General features: G+C 40.4%; 1 pseudogene; it reads left to right on the top strand.

Moving 5' to 3' along the window:
* The first annotated feature begins 14,493 nt into the window (after positions 1 to 14,493).
* On the top strand, positions 14,494 to 14,628 carry LOC148362254 (U2 spliceosomal RNA; annotated as a pseudogene).
* The last annotated feature ends 4,585 nt before the right edge of the window (positions 14,629 to 19,213 follow it).

The raw sequence follows: 19,213 nt of genomic DNA, 5'->3' as shown, positions 1-19,213 counted from the left end.
TTTTTCTCAGTTCTTCACTACTTTTGTATTTTGGTATTTTTTTCTTTTTTGTTCTATTCCCCCTTCCTTTAAGTCATTTTGTGCATAATTTTACATAATATTTAGTCATATCAGATTCAGATTCAGATTCAGATTCAGATCTACTTTATTGTTTATTTATAGGGATGAAAGAAGCAAAAACAACTTGAAGAGCCAGTTAGAACCCGAAAGAGCCGGTTCCTTTTAGTGAGCCGAGCCGAAGAAGCCGGTTCTCTAAAAACTCTAAAAACTCACCCACGCAGCTTCGAGGGAACTATGCGCTGGCTAGATTTTCTTGTGCGCTCAGAATGTGCAGGCTGTGCGCGATTGCGCACGCGCGCAGTTTAGAGGGAACACTGCTCACAAGTGCGGGGTCATTGTAATTTCCTGGTAAAATTATTTTTTTAATCGGTTGACTGAGTCTATTTAACCCTCCAAATCCAATAATTTACCTTAAAATTTCCCAGTAACAACATAGTTGTTATCTGAGAAATACAGAACAATAAATTCCAGTTCATGGACAAAAAAAACATATTTTTAGGCAACTAAGGCAATAGAATTTATGTATAAAACAAATTTATGTATTCACCTTTTTATCGGTTTATTCTACAGCAAATGCAACAGTTTGAATTTAAATGTATGGGTTTTATATGGTGAATGAGCAAATAATTGCAGTTTTTAAGCTATCGGGCTACCTTTTTAGCTTTTAGCTTGCTATCTTCCCACTTTCTTAGATATTCAGCAAGCTATCAAGCTAGCTTTTTACACCTTTTGCTAGTTATCAAGCTAAATTCTGGCCTCCATTTTTTAACTTTCTATCTATTCATTGAGTTGTTTTTTTACACTTGAAGCTAGTTATCTAGCTCCCTAGAATTTATTTTTGCCTGTTTAAATATTTAGCTAACTATCAAGCTACCCTTTTTAGCGTTGTAGCTTGCTGTCTTTCCACCTTTTTAGCGATTTAGCAAGCTATGTAACTAGTTTTTTACAATTCTTGCATGCTATCGAGCTAAAATTTTACCTTTTTTTACATGTTATCTGGCTAAAGTTTGGGCCCCTTTCTAGCTAGTTATCTATATTTTTTTAACTTTCTACCTGGCTATTTAGTTGGCTTTTTACTCTCTGAGCTAGTTTTCTAGCTACCTTTTAGTTTTTTAACTGTTTAACTTTTTAGCTAACTATCAAACTACTTATTTACCTTTTTAGCTTGTTATCCTCCCACATGTTTAGCTATTTAGCAAGCCATCTAGCTAGCTTCACACAATATTTGCATGCTTTCTCACTAACATTTTACCTTTATCTTATTTTTTGCTAGTTACCATGCTAACATTTTGGTCTCCTTTCAAGTTAGATATCTAGCTTTTTTAACTTTCTCTCTGAATCTTTACTCTTATCTAGCGTTTTAGCTCCACCTGTATACCTTTCTAGGTAACGGTCAAACTATATTTTCTAGCGAATTAGCAAGCCATCTAGCTAGCTTCATACAATATTGGGCCCGCCTATTTGGCGCCAGGTGCTGCTCGTTGCCTGATTGGATTCCCTCCTATTTAAACGCAGTACTCTCGTTCACTCCTTGTCAGTCCGTCAACAAACCTCTGCACTTGCAAGACTTGTATTTTGACTCTGTCCGGTATTGATCCTGCCTGTCTCGTCCTGTCCGGTATCTTGCTCCAGTCTCCAGTCTCCAGTATCCAGTATCAATCCTGCCTGTCTTGTCCTGTCAGGTATTTTGCTCCAGTATCCGGTATCGAACCCGTCTGTCTCATCCTGTCCGGTATCTTGCTCCAGTATCCGGTATCGATCCAGACTGTGTCATCCTGTCCAGTATCTTGCTCCAGTATCCGGTATAGATCCCGTCTGTCTCGTCTTGTCCAGTAATCTTGCTCCAGTATCCGGTATCGATCCCGCCTGTCGTGTCTGGTATCTTGTTGTTGTGTTCGGTATAAATCCTGTCTGTCTTGTCCGGTTTCAATCTCTTCTGCCCAGCGATCGCCGAATCGCTGGCATTTGTGTTCCCGCGCATTACTGCCCCGTTCCCATAAAATTAAGCTTGTGTGAAAACGTTACGCATCCGGGTCCATCATCTGTTCAGGTTCTGACAGTAAATTTGAACTTGATCACATTTGTAACCTGTTTTTCCAGATTAAATGTTTTTTTTTTCTATCTCATTTATAAAAATAGTGAACGTAAAATAAAAATATCTGGTAATGGAACACATTTTTTACTACAGTCTAACTTATTTCTGTTATTTTTTTTTTTTTAGTAAAATGCAAAAATGATACAAAGAAAAAAACATTATTCAGTGCAACATGACTACTTTTATTTTTGTTATTTTTGTAGTTCAATTTCAAACAAATTCATCCAAAAAATAATAATACCCAAAAAAGTTATCTCATCTCATCAGCTGCACCGCTTATCCTCAGAAGGGTCACGGGGGTGCTGGAGCCCATCCCAGCAATCATCAGGCAGTGGGCAGGGGACACCCTGGACTGGTTGCCAGCCAATCGCAGGGCACACAAAGACAGACAACTCACTTGCTCAGTCACACTTAGGGACAATTTGGACCGGCCAATTCACCTGAAATGCATGTTTTTGGAATGTGGGAGGAAACCGGAGTGCCCGGAGGAAACCCACGCAAGCACGGGGAGAACATACAAACTCCGCACAGTAAGGCCGGGAGCTGGATTTGAACCCACTCAGGAGGTTCCCACGACCTCAGAACTGTGCCGCACATGCCCTAACCACTGCGCCGCCGTGCTGCCCCCAAACAAGTTATATATTCTGTAATTTTGAAATTTACTATAGTTTTACCTGTTTTTTTAACTTTTATTTTTTTCTTTTATCTAATTTCTTTGAGAAAAATAACAAAACACACAAGAGAAAAGTATCTGCCGGTTGAACTCTATGTTTTTATTATAGTCCAACTTTTTAATGTTATTTTTTAGTAAAATAAGAAAAAGAATAAATAAAATCAGAAAACCACTGTGCAAGATATCCACATTATTTTTGTGTGTTGTTTTTTATATTGCATTTTAAACTAATAGAAAATCAAGATTTTTTTTCCTCCCTGCCCTTTTACCAAATATTAACCAGTGTATCACATTTCATACTGTACATGTGCAAAAAAGAACTGCATCTGCAATGCAAATCAATTTCCACACACACATTTTCTCTCTTTGTCCTCCATACCAGGTATAAATCTTGAATTTCATTCCATGCTTTAGCTTGTCCATTGACAGTCGACCATCACCTTTTCCCGACTCCGGCTGTAAAGCTCATTCCTCACATATAAAAATGAGATTGCCACCCTTGTCCCTTACGTTTGACGGATTCCAAAAGGTGACGGGAATTGTTAACATAAGACTGAAAGTAGTTGGTGTCTTCCCTCGTTGACATGGCGGCATTTCCATGTTTTACGAAGAGAAAATTAGATCCTTGCTGTGGTGGGCCTCGGGAGCCTGCAGGGCCTTCTCTGCTGGCCTAAAACTTGATGATATTTTCTCCATCAATACTTATTGAATGATTCCAAATTGTTTGAGCTTCCTTCCATTGCTTCTCCCTGGTTGCTTTGCTTCCAGATGTGTGCTTTCATAATTAAGCTTTTGACGAATCCCATTTCAGCGATTACTTGTTGTTAGGCCTTGAAGGATTTTATTCATTTAACTATAAAGGATTTTATACGATCGAATACAAGTTACATTTATTGAGTGCAATGAAGATTTTCACAGAGTAGGCTATAGTTCAATGACATGTCACGCCGTTCCAAATGCAGAATATTTTGACAAGGGAATTTTGATAGCAGAACTCTGACAGAGGACGGCAGGCGATGTTTTGAGACGCCCAGGTTGGGCTTCATTGGCACGCCCATGGGAGGAGCCGGCACACCATCTCGCAGAAAGACGTGGGCCGAGAGGAGAAGCAGGGGAACGAGAGAGAGGAGGCTTCCGAGAGACTCCAACGACATTAATTCGACTAATTGGACTAATTCGGCCATTTACGATGGACTTCATTTAGTCAAATTGCTAAAGAAATTAAATCTGCCCCCGTGTGAAAATGTCGTCTTTTCTTGTCCATAATTTCCATCAAGAAACGAGCGCGCATTGTTAGGTGAATGTAGGTTGTGTTTGCTTAATGGAGTCAGATAACTAATTCGAACAATTTGGTAAACCTTACATTTTAATATTTAAAACCTAACAGCCTTCACAAAAAATCCTCAAGGCTGTGCCCTGTATCATCAATCTTTAAGATAACTATTAGCTTAGTTAGCATCTGAATGCCTGCTTGCTGGCTTTGAAAACCGTCACCGGTCTCACAAACTATGATTGGCTAGGGGGCAATAATCAACCAAAGGAATCTTAGCCATTAAACTTGAGTTCAAGCTGCATAAGGAAATATATTGTGTAAAATAAATAGATAAAGGTCGGACAACTCCAAAGCGAGCAAGCCTTTCGCAAGGAGGAAAAGGTTTTGCCTGCCACTTTCAGCCTAGAGGTAAGATCCGAAGCCTAAGACCAAGCCCGACCCAATCCAAATTTGGGGCCTGGTCTGTAAATTCGGGTCTGGCCAAGCATGTCTCTCGCTGACTTGTTTTTAAAATCATCAGTCTTGTTTAACTTAGATTTCATAACAAAATTTAGGCCTTTTGTGTGGCGCAGGTGTATGACGTAACTATCATGGAAATTTCACTTTGAGAGCAAATCAGACTGAAGCTAAAGGACTAGGAGTCAAATGTGCAGCCTGCCACCGGACCATAATTCAGGAACATTTCCATCATGGTAGTTGAATAAACTCAGATCCTCATCCAACATGCCGATAGCATGGTTGACTTTTCGTAGCGTCTCATACTTTTATTTTGAAAAATATCAGCTCAATTTCCGTGCTGCTTTTATTAGCCCACGGTGAGCCTGAATGATCTCCATTCCCTCCGTTTCCCTTTGTAGAGGAGTGAATTTTGACCTCATTTGGGTCGTCTTGACCCTGCTAAGTTATCATCGTCACTTCCTGTATACGGCAAAAGTAATATCTTAAAGTGCTGACTCGTGTCTTAGCAAAGTAAGATAACACAGAGAGACAATTGGTCCTTGACAGGTCAAAGTTCAGGTTGGTGCAAAATGGCTTTCTCCTGAACCTTTTTCGATCACAACCGTCCTCCATTAACACTATTAGCTGTAGAACTTTTTGACAGCACCTGAATCTAAAGCAGAGTTTCTCAACTGGTGGGTCTGGATCCAAAAGTGGGCGGTGGACTTGCTTTCAGAGGGCCGCAAGCCTTTGCCTTGGCAAAATAATGCCAAGAAAAGAAAACAAATATCTGAGGCTCAAGTAAACTCCTTAAAGATGCTGTACAGAATTTGAAACTCTGTAAAGTCTTGATCGCAGCTTAAGTCAGCTCATTCCCCAAGTACTTGCATTTGTTTAAAAAGTGTTTTAATAAACTCTTCTTTTTTCATCTTTTTAGGGGTTCGGGTTGGCTTTTGGACTGTGTTTGAAACAGGCCTTTTTTTTTTTAGAATAAAATGGGATGATGGCAAGAAATCACTCTACAGCCTCCATCCCACCTCCCCCTTTCTTAATGTGTTTTGTGTCCTGGAACAGCTCTGATAAAAGTAAGATAAAATCCGATAGACCCAGTGGAACAAAATACACAGACTAATAATGGTTGAACAAAGAGTAATAAAACAAATAACTTTATAAAATAAGGCACAGACTATCCAAGGGAGGAAAAGAACCTTCGTCCATTCATTATCTGAAACACTTATCCTCAGTCGGGTCGTGGGGGTGCTGGAGTCCATGCCAGGCATCTTCTGGCAATGGGCACGGGACACCCTGAACTGGTCGCCTGCCAGTCGCAGGGCACACAGGGACAGACAACTTGCTCGCTCATTCACACCTAGGGACAATTTGGACCGGCCAATCCACCTGAAATGCATGTCTTTGGAATGTGGGAGGAAACCGGAGTGCCTGGAGGAAACCCACGCAAGCACAGGGAGAACATACAAACTCCGCACAGGAAGTCCGGTAGCTGGATTTGAACCCACACACGAGGTTCCCAAGCAAACCACTGCGCCGCCGTGCTGCCCTGTTGTTACACTGAAAAGTCAAAATGTTTAATTGATCTTTTGTTATGTGTTTTATAGATTCGGAGTTTCTTGACTTAAAAGTTGCTTAGTATAAAAAAACTCAGTTTAAACGAGTTTAAGTTCACTGAAGAATGAAGAAATACATGATATTCATATTTAGTAGAAGAAAACATTTTTTTTTAAATCATTATGTCCATAATGTTAAATTATTATTGGTAAAAAGCCTTGTTTTTTCCTATCTTTTTTCTTCTATTTTACTCTTAATTCATTTTTTCTTTTCCCCTAGCTTTTTAATTCTTTATTCTCTTCATTATTTTTATATATATTTTTGTTTAGTTTGTTTTTTTCCTAGATTTTTTTTCCCGCTTTTGCTTTCCTTTTCCCCCTTTCCTTGTCTCTATTTCATCTTTTGTTTGTTTCTTTCTAGTGTTTTACTTCTTCGTGCATTTACGTTTCTTTTCTTTTTTGTTTCTGTTGCTTCTTCTTTTCTCTTTTCCTTTTTCTTTTGTTTATTTTTGTTGTTGTTTTTTTTATTTTAAATTCCACTTTTTGAGGCTATTTTGTGCATAATGTTACATAGTAAGTACAGTATATGGATTAAAGGAAAACACAATGCGAAAAGCCGTTTGGGAGCCAGAAGAGCCCGCCCTTGTATTGAGCAGAGCAGAAATAGTCAGTTCTCTAAAAAGAGTGGGAATTACTTATAGACTTTGTCCACACGATGTCGCTGTAGAGTTAATAGTCGATTCCAGGCAACTTGCCTCTCCTGCAGAACTTGGTAGTCCGTTTTATGTATCAGATGATTCACATTCCTTTTTGATCGTAACAAGTAACAAGGTGCTATCATGGAGCATTCAACTTATTCGTGAACATGAACAAAACCATAAAGAATACATGGCCATGAATAGAATATTTATGTGAGAGTGCAGTGGCCTCACTTAAGGCTGACCGTGGCTTTTGCAGCCTCCCTACATACAGTAGGAAACTGCAGACATCCGTAGAGAGGGCAAAGAATTATTAACGGAAGCATTTTACCAGAAGGCGAGCCAGGGAGAGGGTAAAATCACATTTTAATGCCAATAAACCTCGTTGAATTGGATTGAGGCAGTGAAAAGTGGGGTGGGGATGGGTAAGAGGGTGATGATGACAGATGGCGAGCATCAGATGGAGATATAGTAGTGAAAAGGGAGGAGGGGAAGCATATTCTTTAATAACAACCTTTTAAATTATAATCTTGTTACATGTTATTGTAAAATTTAAGTTCCTATGGTTATTTTAATGTTCTGTTATTGCACAACTGTTATGTCTCATCTCATCTCATCTCATTAGCCGTACCGCTTATCCTCAGTAGGGTCGCGGGGGGCTGGAGCCCATCCCAGCAATCATCGGGCAGTGGGCAGGGGACACCCTGAACTGTTATGTCGTGAGAACTTAAATGCATCACTTTCTCTTTCCCACTCACTTTCATTCTTTCCTTTTCTTTTCTTATTTTCTGTTGTGATTTTAAGAGCGTACCCAAATGGGGCGAAACAGGAGGTAGGCGTGGTCAAAAAAATAGGGTATTTATTAACAAAGCCAGGAACAAGAGGTCACAAAACTACCGTAAATTCCGGACTATATGCCGCTACTTTTTTCCCCAAATGTTCAGCCTTGCGGCTTATTCAGTGAAGCGGCCAATTTATGGAATTTTTCTAACAGCCACCAGCGGCGCTGGAGTATTAAAGGTAAGATTAAGACCAGTAGAATATGTGCGCCAAGAAAGACTTTAGCATCTAAGTTTAAGCATACATTGTCTGTAAAGTTAAAGCACGTTCTGATAATGAAGAAGACGCCCTTGATGGCGAAGTTCAGGACGATCTACCGTGAATTTCACAATTGCGGGATTTTTTTTTTAACAAGCACGTTTGTTACATTGCGAGCGTGATCCTACTAGCGTGTTGGTACCTTTCAAAGGCACGGTTTGGGATGAAAGTTATATTATTATTATTATCAAAGCTTTGAAAACTCTCTCGGTGTACCGTTTTTCTTCGTAAATATGTGTAACCATGTATAATATGTATTTGTAACTGTATATTTTTGTAATGTATTTATTTTAGAGATTTATTCTGTTATGTGTTCTACGGACGAATCAAAAAGAAGGGGCGGAACAAACGCGGGCTGATGGGAAGTGGGGTAAAGCTGAGTTACCGGTAGATCTGTCTGTTGTCACAGCGGACAATAGTGGATATATATTTTTCCCACCTTTAACTTTGGAAATATACGTTTTGTTTCCTTGGATTACTTTCAACGGGACCCGGACTTTACAAGTCTGCATCAAACGTTAATTACGGGTATCATTTTCCGTTCATGATGCCGATTGTGGTCCTAGGATTGAGTATAATCTACGCTGCGGTTGATGGTGGACGCATCAGGTTAGCACTGCTCGTTCTATGCGTTTATACTGTCATTGGCGTCGGTTTTAAGAGTATTGTTAATTATTAATTTTAGAATTCTAACCATTTTAACATAGTTAGAAGTAAAGCAGCCGAGTCCTGATGGTGGACGCATCAGGTTAGCACTGCTCGTTCTATGCGTTTATACTGTCATTGGCGTTGGTTTTAAGAGTATTGTTAATTATTAATTTTACAATTCTAACCATTTTAACATAGTTAGAAGTAAAGCAGCCGAGTCCTGCCATGGCCGGGCATTATACCGGCGGCCGGAGACGTAACTGCGTGAGATTCTTGCTCAAAGATGTTGTGGCAATTTCGGAGGGAATGTCAAGGACGGATTTTATTAACAAGTTTGTTGAAAAGATTCTGAAGTTTAAAAAGGAGGAGGTACATGCTGTCATAAAAATGACTTCTGGCAAAGGCTTTGATGTGAGTTTTGAAACGGCAGCTCTTTATCAAGAGTTTTGGAATCGCTTTGAGGGAGTGAGGTCCCAGTTTTCAGGATTTACAGTGGAGAAGCTGACTGATAATACTAACAAGATTGTCGTTGTTAGAATGTTTAGTGAAATGATCAGTGCTGATGACGTCTGTTATTGGTTGAGTAGATACTGCTCAGTAAAAGGCCAGGCTATGAAGGTGAGGTGTGAGAAAGGCTATTGGAATGGTGCCTGGAGGGTACCAGTCCAACTACGGCAAGATCCTCAGGGCTTTCAGGGAATTAAACAAATTCCGTCGACTAGATTCCTGGGGGAAAACCGTGGCTTTATCCACTATCAAGGGCAACCGAAACTCTGTCGCAAATGTGGTGAGCATGGGCATCTGGCTGAGGTATGTGATCGAATTTTTTGTGGAAAGTGCAGAACAATTGGACATTCCTTTGAGGAATGTAGCAATAGCAGAAAATGCAATCTCTGTGGAGAAACGAATCACCTCTTTAGAAACTGCCCGAATTCGTTTGCTAACAAATTGAAAGCTAGGAAGGCAGTTAACAAAGACAACAAAGACAATGAAATGATGTCAGACAACATAGATAATGAAATGAATAAATGTCACAAAGACAATGAAGTGAATAAAGATAACAAAGACAATGAAATTAATAAAGTCATGGAAATACAAAATGAAAATGAACAAGAAATTAATGAAGTTATAGAAATACCCAATGAAGATGAACAGGAAATGAATAAAGTTATGGAAATACCCAATGAAATTGATCAAGAAATGCACAAAGAAATTGGACAAGACAAACAAATTGAAAAAACAGATGTACCTACCAAAACCCCTGGAGCAGAGACCAGAGAATCAAAATTGAAACAGGAAGAACCTGGAAATTCTGATTCGATTTCTCATAAAATACCTGAATTTGGACATGACAAACGAATAGAAAAAGCAACTGCCACTCCGAAAACACATACTAATCAGGAAGGGCCTGGAAGAGAGTTCAAATTAGCAAATTTGTTTGCTACGCCATTGCCGGGATTTGGAGAAGTCAAACAAATCGAAAAGGCGAATGACTCTCCAAAAACCCATACGGGCACTGGAAAGAGGAGTAAAAGTAAGACAAAATTGGGAGTGGTGAAAAAACCAGAAACAAAGATAAGAGATTTAGAAGAAAGCCGATTGCCGGTGAATAAGCCCACAAGGGAACTGTATGAAGTTGAGACGGAGGAAGTCGGGGAGGGAAAAAATCTGACCCTTAGTGGGCAAGGAAGTAAGAGACCCTTTGATAGGTCCTCTGGCTCACCCCCTAACCCAGAAAAAAGGGGAAGACCTGGAACCACAGACAGAGAGTCAGAGGGTCCCAGAGTTTTCCCCGGTGAGTCTCAAAATGAGGTACTACTCTTAAGTGATGTGTCTGACACAGGTGACACTCTCGATGATCTCGATGATCACCAAAGAATGGACTCAGATCCCCCGGTTTTGTCTAACTAGTTTAAATACTTTAACAACAATTATGAACATTACATTCTCTACTATCAATGTGAGAAGTGTGAGATCAAAGGTTAAGGCTCACAGTGTTTTATCGTTCTTAAAAACTATCAGAACGGATGTGTTTTTACTACAGGAATGCTGCATCCCCTTTCTAAAAAATTATAAACAGTGGGAAGAGATTTGGCCATATCCGTCATTATGGAGTGGCTCGAATGAAAACCGTAACGATGGGGTAGCCATTTTAATAAACAACCCTCAACTCATCATAAAGGGGAGTACTGTGATGAGAGACGGACGCGCAATCTTAGCAAGACTTTCTTATATAGGGAATGATTTTAACCTCATTAACATATACGGCCATGCCGACAGACAACTCAGGTACGAACTTTTAGAGGACATCCAGTCGCATATGCTAGGCCATCAACCACTAATCGTGGGAGGAGATTTTAATTGCATCCTAAGTAGGAAGGATAGAAAGAGGAATGATGAGGAGTTTAAAGTAGATAAAACATCAACTTTATTACAAGACATGTGCCGGACATTTAAACTGGTGGACTGTTTCAAATCCATACATCCAGGAGAGGAGGGCTTCACCTGGTTCAGTAGTGACAATGCCAGAGCCTCTCGAATAGACTACATATTTACGAGGGGTTTAGCACAGAGTGATGCAAGATTAATTCCAGTTTTTTTTTCGGATCACTTGCTACTGTCCTGCTCTTTCTCATTTCCTTCAGGTATGACTGTTGGGAAGGGTTTGTGGAAGTTAAACTGCTCCCTGCTGGAGGATGAGGCTCTAGCCGCACAATACAGGGAGCTGTACAAAGACTGGCAGACCCTTCAAGACTCGTATGATTCACGAGCACAATGGTGGGAAATGACAAAGAAACGAACACAGACCTTTTTTAAAAATGCAGGGAAAAACAAGAAACTCAAAGAGATGAAACGCATGTCGGGACTACAAAGAAGACTCCAACGCTATTTCATCCTAACAGAAAAGGGGATGGACTTTAATGATGAAATCAAAGAGATCAAACAAGAACTAAACGCTTTGGCGGAAATAAAGAGCAAAGGCATCATAATAAGAAGCAGAGAAAGAGAAATAGAAGAAGGGGAAAAATGTACACGCTACTTTTTAAAAAAAATTATGGGCAAAAATGAGGGGATTTTTAAACTTCAAAACGAAAACGGGCAAATAACAAAGGAAAGTAGTGAAATAACCAGATTGGTCGAAGACTACTACAAAAAATTATTTGAAAAGAAAGAAACATATGAGAATGAAATGGGGCATGTATTAGATCATATTTCAAGATCAGTGCGTCAAGACCCCTTTTTAACATCGGACTTTACCCAAGACCAACTGAATGATTGCATAAAGACTATGAAAAAAGGCAAATCACCCGGGGAGGACGGACTCAACCTCGAATTTTACCGGACTTTTTGGGATATTTTAGCACCAGATCTGTTAACTGTTTTTAACGAATTTTCCAGTCGAGACCATATGCCAGACAGTTTCAGAATCGGGATAGTTACTCTATTGCACAAAAAAGGAGACAAAATTGACTTAAAAAACTGGCGACCCATAACGCTTTTAAACGTGGACTGTAAAATTTTCAGCAAGCTTCTAGCAACACGAATGTCTGTTGTCTTGAGAGACTTGGTTGATCCAGACCAAACCTGTGCCATTGTGGGAAGGAAGATCAGCGACAGTCTCATGCTGATCCGTGACACCATTTGTTATGCAAGAGACAGAAACATGCGACTAGCGGTCCTAAACCTAGACTTTGAAAAAGCCTTTGATCGAGTCTCGCACCAATACCTCTTCAGGGTATTGCAAAAATGTGGTTTTCCCCAAAAATACATCAATTGGGTAGGACTGCTATACCGAGACATCTACAGCAAATTCATGATTAACGGGAATTTATCGGAAGCAATCGAGATCAACTGCGGTGTACGTCAAGGTTGCCCTATGTCTCCCCTTCTCTATGTTCTTTGCATTGAACCTTTGGCACAAATGTTAAGAAAAGATAGATTTGTCGAAGGCATCAATATCCCAGGAAGTGGGGGACAAATTACCAAGTGTGTTTTGTACATGGATGATTTTAATATTTTGTGTACTGACCGCGCATCTGTTGAAAGAGCCCTTGACTTGACTGACCTGTTTGGGAGGGCGTCTGGGTCAAGGCTAAATAGAGAAAAATCACAAGTGAAGTTTTATGGAATGTGGAAAGAGACAGAAAAGGCAGGACTCCCGCTGACGGTGTTAAAGACAGACCAGAAAATCCTAGGGATAAAATTCAATGCGGATGGAGGAGGCGAGACCAACTGGGATGACGTGACAAGGAAAGTTAAGCAAAAACTTGTTTTTTGGTCACTAAGAAAACTGACAATAGAGGGGAAGGTCCTAATCATCAAAGCGATCATCCTCCCAATGCTTTTGTCAATCAGTTTAATTTTTATGCCTAAAAGAAACGTGCTGTTACAAATGGACCGAGCCATCTTTCGCTTTGTCTGGGGCTCAAAGTGGGAAAGGATAAAAAGAGATACAATGAAAAAGAAAAAGGAAAAAGGGGGGAAAGGAGTGCCTGACCTCCAGCTTTTCCTGGGAAGCAAATATGTCTCTCTCCACTTCCAAAACGCTGTGGGCCCACCCAACAACCCGAAAAGTCAAGCAATGACCCGTTTTTGGATGGGCTCATATTTGCGGAAGCTAAAGCTTGTACCAGACAATCGTTTGATTCCAGTTTCGTTTAACTTGCCACCAACACATCTCTTTATCCGGGATTTTTTGAAGAAGTTTGATTTGGAAACACAAGAATGTCACACTTTACAAAACCACAGGGCCCTTATTGCTATTGTGCAAGAGCGAGCTACAGTAAGCCCTGTGCGGGGGCTTGCGTTTGGCGAATCCACAACGGTTTGGAGCAACGTCAATCATCCTGCCCTCCCAAACAGACTACGAGACTTGTCATGGATGGTGGCTCATGAAGTTCTCCCAGTCAGAGCTGTAATGCACCACCGAGGAATGTCAGCGACTTCGACGTGCCCTCGACCTGGCTGTGGCGCCCAGGAGTCGGTGAGGCACCTTTTTTGTGAGTGCAGCGCTGCCAAGGTCTTGTGGACAATGGCCGAACAACTAGGAAAGTTCCCGGACTTGCCAGCAGGAGAGGTCCCTGATGCACAGTACGTGCTTTACGGGGTGAGTCGGTCGAGGAGGCATCGGAACGACTTTGCCAGGGACTGGTTCACTCTCGCCGCCATCAAGGACGCCATCTGGACCTCCAGAAACCTGCTGGTATGGAGGTGCAGGCAGATCCCCCCCGTGGCTGTGCTCCAAATGGCTGCAGATACCATACAATCTGCGAGCGGCGGGCCTAGGACGCAGCCATAAAGAAGACTCGTCTGTACCCACCCGGAGGGGGGAGCCGGAGCTACACTGTGGGAGTCCCGGCACCAACGGCCTGGGTTGTGGAACCCAGAAGGGAGAGGACCCACGCAGAATGGAAAGGACCCACACAGAGGACTGGAAGAATGCTGCTTGGGAGGGTGGGATGGCAGAGCTATGCCCTTGCACAATAGTATTGCCTTTTACACGCTGGTTTACTACTGTTAAAAGAAAATAACTCTGAAATTGTTTAATTGATGTTGAAAATGTCAGGAAAAAATGTTAAAACGTCATATCGTCACGTCATATTGTCAAATATAAAAAAAAATGTGAATATGCTTGATGGCTGTGTTTTGCTGCTGTTGGTGTCGGTGGATTTGTTCAGACCGAGGACAATCGACTTTGGCCTGGACGGATCTATTGACACTAACAAAGATGTTATATAATGAAATTGTGAATATGTTTGATTTTCGAGAAGGTTTGTTCAAACCTCACTTTGTGTTTGCTGTTAAAAACGTAATATTGGAATATAATATTGTGAATGTGCTTAATTGCTGTTGAGATTGTCATGATTGTTTTCTGTTCTTAGTGTCAATAAATTTGTTCAAACCAAAAAAAAAAGATCCAATTGAGAAAATAAGAATTTGTCGGCATAGCTTGGCCTTAGATACTAGGTCCTTAACTTGGCCTTTTGATTTTTGCATTCCGGGGATGGAATAAGAGCTTGCTCTGTCCACTCCACGCATCGGTCCGGTATTGCAGTACCTCCGGGAACGGTGCATTCGCAATGATCGCAACAAGGCTTTAGGGCTAGGACCTTAGCTTAGCCTTTTGGCTGAGAGTAAGTGTGCCGGGTCCTATGCTTTGTAGCATATAATGAACTGACCGATAACGGATAATGGATAATGAATAACGAAGATAGATCAATAACACTTAAAAACCCCCCGTTACAGTCGGGGAATTTACAGCCTGGTATGGATTAAACTTGTGGTTGTGTCACTAGTTTTAATGCGAGCGCACGCGTTCTATGAAGAGGTGCGGCTTGCATAAATACAAAATGACAAACCACCTAAAAAGTGGTGGGTGCGGCCTATAATCAGATGCACTCTTATGGTCCGGATTTTACGGTAATGACATGTCCAAACAAGAAAGCTGAAACATAAGTTAACAAACCTGGCATGGCAGTGGAAATGCAATGTCAGAGGAAATAGAAAATACCCCACCACCAAGGGACCTCATTGGAGGACTCTGCATCCTTGTCACGGCGATGGCTTTTGGTTCCTGCCTTACCTGAAAGGAAGAAAGACCCTCGGTCGCACCTGGCTCCTGTCCAGGCATTGAGGATAAAGCTCCTCGGCCACACCTAGTACCAGTGTTCCCTCTAAGCTGCGCGCGTGCGCAATTGCGCACTGCTCGCACATTCACCGCGCACAAGAAAATCTAGCCAGCGCACAAAAATGAGGGCTCAAAATGACTAATTAAGAAGCGACTTAAGTCAAAGTTACAGTGCATGAAGGTAAAAATACACGGGTTCCCCTGGCGTTGTGTCCTAAATGCGGTATTTGGAAGTCGAGTCGAAGGAGAACGAAGTTGAGTAAAGTTTGCAGAGTTTGTCGGGAAACCGGCTTCTTCGGCTCGGCTCATTAAAAGGAATCTTTCTATCCAACCTTTCTTGTCCTAAACGGCTCTTCGGGTTGTCTTTGCTTCTTTAATCCCAACATTACCAAATATTATGTAAAATTATGCACAAAATGACTTAAAGGAAGGGGGGAATACAACAAAAAAGAAAAAAATACCAAAATGAAAAAGTAGCGAAAAGCTGAGAAAAAAAGAAACAAAAGGAAGAGAAAAAAGAAGGAAAAATTTAGAAAAAAGCCAGAAAAAAAGAACAGAAAGAAATGTAGGAAAGAAGTAAATAGAGAACAAAAAGAAAAAAGTAACAGCTCGGAAATAATAAACACAATGAGATTTTTTTAAAGGAATTTAAAAAAAGTAGAAAAAAAAACACAGAAAAAAGGAGAAAAAGTTTGTGTTGCATTCAAATAATTTCCAATTATATCAAGTGAATCTTGTTGCCAACATTGTACTTCCACTTAAAAAATGTGATTAAGTACAGTTCTGTATCTTACAACCGACTAAATAAGCCCCCAAAAATGTTAATATTATGCGACAAAATATTTCAGGGAATAAAAAGAAATGGATATCTTGTGAAAGAATTGTAAGAACAAACGACGTTTGTAGGACGTACAACCTTTGCAATAGTACAATTATCAATTCATTCAAAAGAAAAAAATAATTTTGCATTGCCGGAAACTCAGCAAAATGTAACTTGATGTCAAGTTTTGGAGATGTTTGATATTTAATTATCTTGCCACACTTGGGATTATGGTTGCTCACTGTTGTTTCAAGCGCTGCTCACCGACTTTGTGTGAACGCTCAGACCCGTGGAAAATTACAGGGAACATTGCGTAGTACCTATTTCGGGGGCGAGGAGAAAGCCCCTCAGCATCGCCTGGTTCCTGTCTCCGCGGCAAGGGACAAGGACCTTTAACCGTCCTGTTCCTGCAGCCTCCATAAATTATTTATTTTTATTTGATTTTATTGGGACGTCTGGTATCCGGCCCTTGGGGGGATTGCGTAGGGGTGTGAAGGTTTGTTTGTTTTTGCTTATAGTTTCCTGTGAGAAAACGTCAATAATTTAGTGCCCACTTGTTTGTTACTTTGTTCATTGCATTTCTCATTTTAGTCTTTGTGTCTAGTTTGTACATTGTCAGGTTTGATTTTGTTTGGGCAATTCATTGTTTTGTGACACCTGTTCTGTTACTTTGAACCTCCTTCTATTATTAAATACCATCATTCTTTTTGAGCACCCTTGCCTCCGTTCCCGTCAGACCGACCCAGCCTGAAAACCGTACATTTTCTCTCTAGAAACAAAAGAGAAAATGCTCAAATGTCTCCTTGAAGAGCATAACAAAGCCACTCAGAGATTCTACTCCACAACTTCTCTGTATCTCGCAACAGAAACAGAAGACACACTATTGATTATCACGGGCGCGTCTTTCCTTAAGGGAATATAGTGTGACTACTACTCAGACACCACAGGATATAAAAATATCATAAAATACAGTAAGCCTATGGTGGCAACAATAGACAAGTTCGGGTCAGCTATTCATAAACAATACATTGGAGGATTATGCTCAGATAATTTTTTTCTATTTACGTCAGCAGGTGCAGGCGATCCCTATCCTATATATTAAAATTGTTCTGGGGGTCTCTCTTGCTGTCTGACTTTCCCTTGACCTCAACACGGTAATGGCTCACATTGCTCGTTCAGCCAAGTCACAAGGCGTGAATTATAGAGTTGGGATATTTTTCAGAGTGCTGATTTCATAAAGCCTGCAGAGATTGGATGAACTCTACAAAGTGTTAATTCATTTTGATCGGTGTCGCTTTAATATCCTGTAAATTACAGGATGCCCCGAAAAGCTGTGAAGCCCTGCAGGGAAATGCTTCGCGGACAAGTAGGGGGTTCGAGATGAATCATTTCTTCGATTACGCCATTATGAATAGAATAATGTCTAACATGCTTGGTGCATGCAATAACGTAATGGGGTGTAAATCATTCTCTGAGTACAAAAAATACATATACCGTATTTTCTGCACTATAAGGCGCACCTAAAAGCCTTTATTTTTTTCAAAAGCTGACCATGCGCCTTATAATACAGTGCGCCTTATATATGGATAAATATTAAGTCGCAAAGTCTTGCAACTAAGGCAAGCAGTCGCCGACTAGATTTTCCCCCGAAGGCGAAGTAGTCCGCGGTGTACGCTAGGATTTATATACCGGCGTTTTATTTCCTAACCAATGTGTCAATCATCATTTGAATCAGTCACTATTGGCTAAAGTTATTCGGAGGTAAAGGGGGCGGATGCTTTTTATCATTCACAGGCTCGCATAGGCTAAAGGGACGAAACAAAGCCTGCAATTGGCCGAAAAAGATGAATCACACATTGGTTGGTTTGCACTACGGCATAGAGAAAACACTTTTTACTATTCTGTATTTGTAAATATTTTACTCTCCTGGATTTACTACACTCACGGTTGTAAGAAGACCATGGTTACGTATCATTATAGAACGTGATGGCTGCACAAGAACTTAGGTGAGCTATGAGGCTTTATATTTTCCCAGCATCTTGTTTTAGAACGATCTTGTTGTTTCTGTGATGAGTCTATTTTTAAACTAAATTCAATTCAAAGTGTTTATTGTCATATACACAATAAAGAACCCCATTTCCCTGCACAACAAAATTCTTACTTTGCTGTCCACACAGTTACCAGCAAAAAATAAAATGGAAACTAAGAAATGTTTGGCATTTCTTGAATCCCAAGACTTTAACCTTCCGAATGATATTTGGAACGATGCATTTGAGTGATTGGTGACATCGTACAGACACTGTTTCCGTAGATGTCTGAGACACGTATTTTTTTCTTTGCAAGCTTTGGGAATGTTAAGGGGGTAATAAGTTTGACTGAACTATCTGACTGTTTTGTCGACGTTCCCATTGTAGCGCCTTATAATCCGGTGCGCCTTATGTATGGAAAATATAGGACCAAAAACTATTTTTTGGGGGTGCGCCCTATAACCCGGTGCGCCTTATAGTGCGGAAAATACGGTAAATGTATTTGAAGAGTGTTTTAACATAAATTGTTCCGTGTTATTCTCTCTATGTTTGTGCTTGCAGAACACGTAAAAATGTGAAATAAGGACGTGAAATAAAATGCTTATTCTTTTTTTACTTAACTCATTTGGGCTCAGGCAAAGTTAAGGGGGATCCACAGTGTTACTCCGCCGCTTTTATTTTGAGCTACACTCAAACCTAGCAAATATATTCAGTCATATAAACATCATAAACATGTAATAAAAGACTTTAAAAAATAAGATATAAAAGAATGTTGGCATAAATATGCAAGCTTTCACAAGGAAATGCTTGCTGACAGGCCTGTGTTTTAAGTGCATCAGAACAATAGTGCAATGAAATATAAGTAAAATGCTTCTATACCAGTGTTAATTGTGAGTGCCTGCAAGGCCTTCTTTGCTGGCGTTAAAAATATACTAATATTGTGATGATAAATAGATTTTGTCCATCAATACTTATTGAAAAATTCCAAATTGTCTGTCAGCTTCCTTTTAATGCTTTCCCCATGTTTGCTTTGCGTCCAGATGTTTGCTTTCATATTTAGGCATTTAACCAATCGCCTTTCAGCCATTTGTTGTTGCTAGACTGAGAATGCTACCCTGAGGCCTGCAGATGAGGATCTGCAGGCTCTTATGAGACCAACTAGTGAGATTGATAAATGGAACTGGGTCTGC

Source organism: Urocampus carinirostris, chromosome 7 (genome assembly GCF_059441175.1).
Source record: "Urocampus carinirostris isolate Australia breed hairy pipefish chromosome 7, RoL_Ucar_1.0, whole genome shotgun sequence".
NCBI classification, from domain to species: Eukaryota; Metazoa; Chordata; class Actinopteri; order Syngnathiformes; family Syngnathidae; genus Urocampus; species Urocampus carinirostris.
This window is presented reverse-complemented; position numbering and strand designations above follow the sequence as displayed.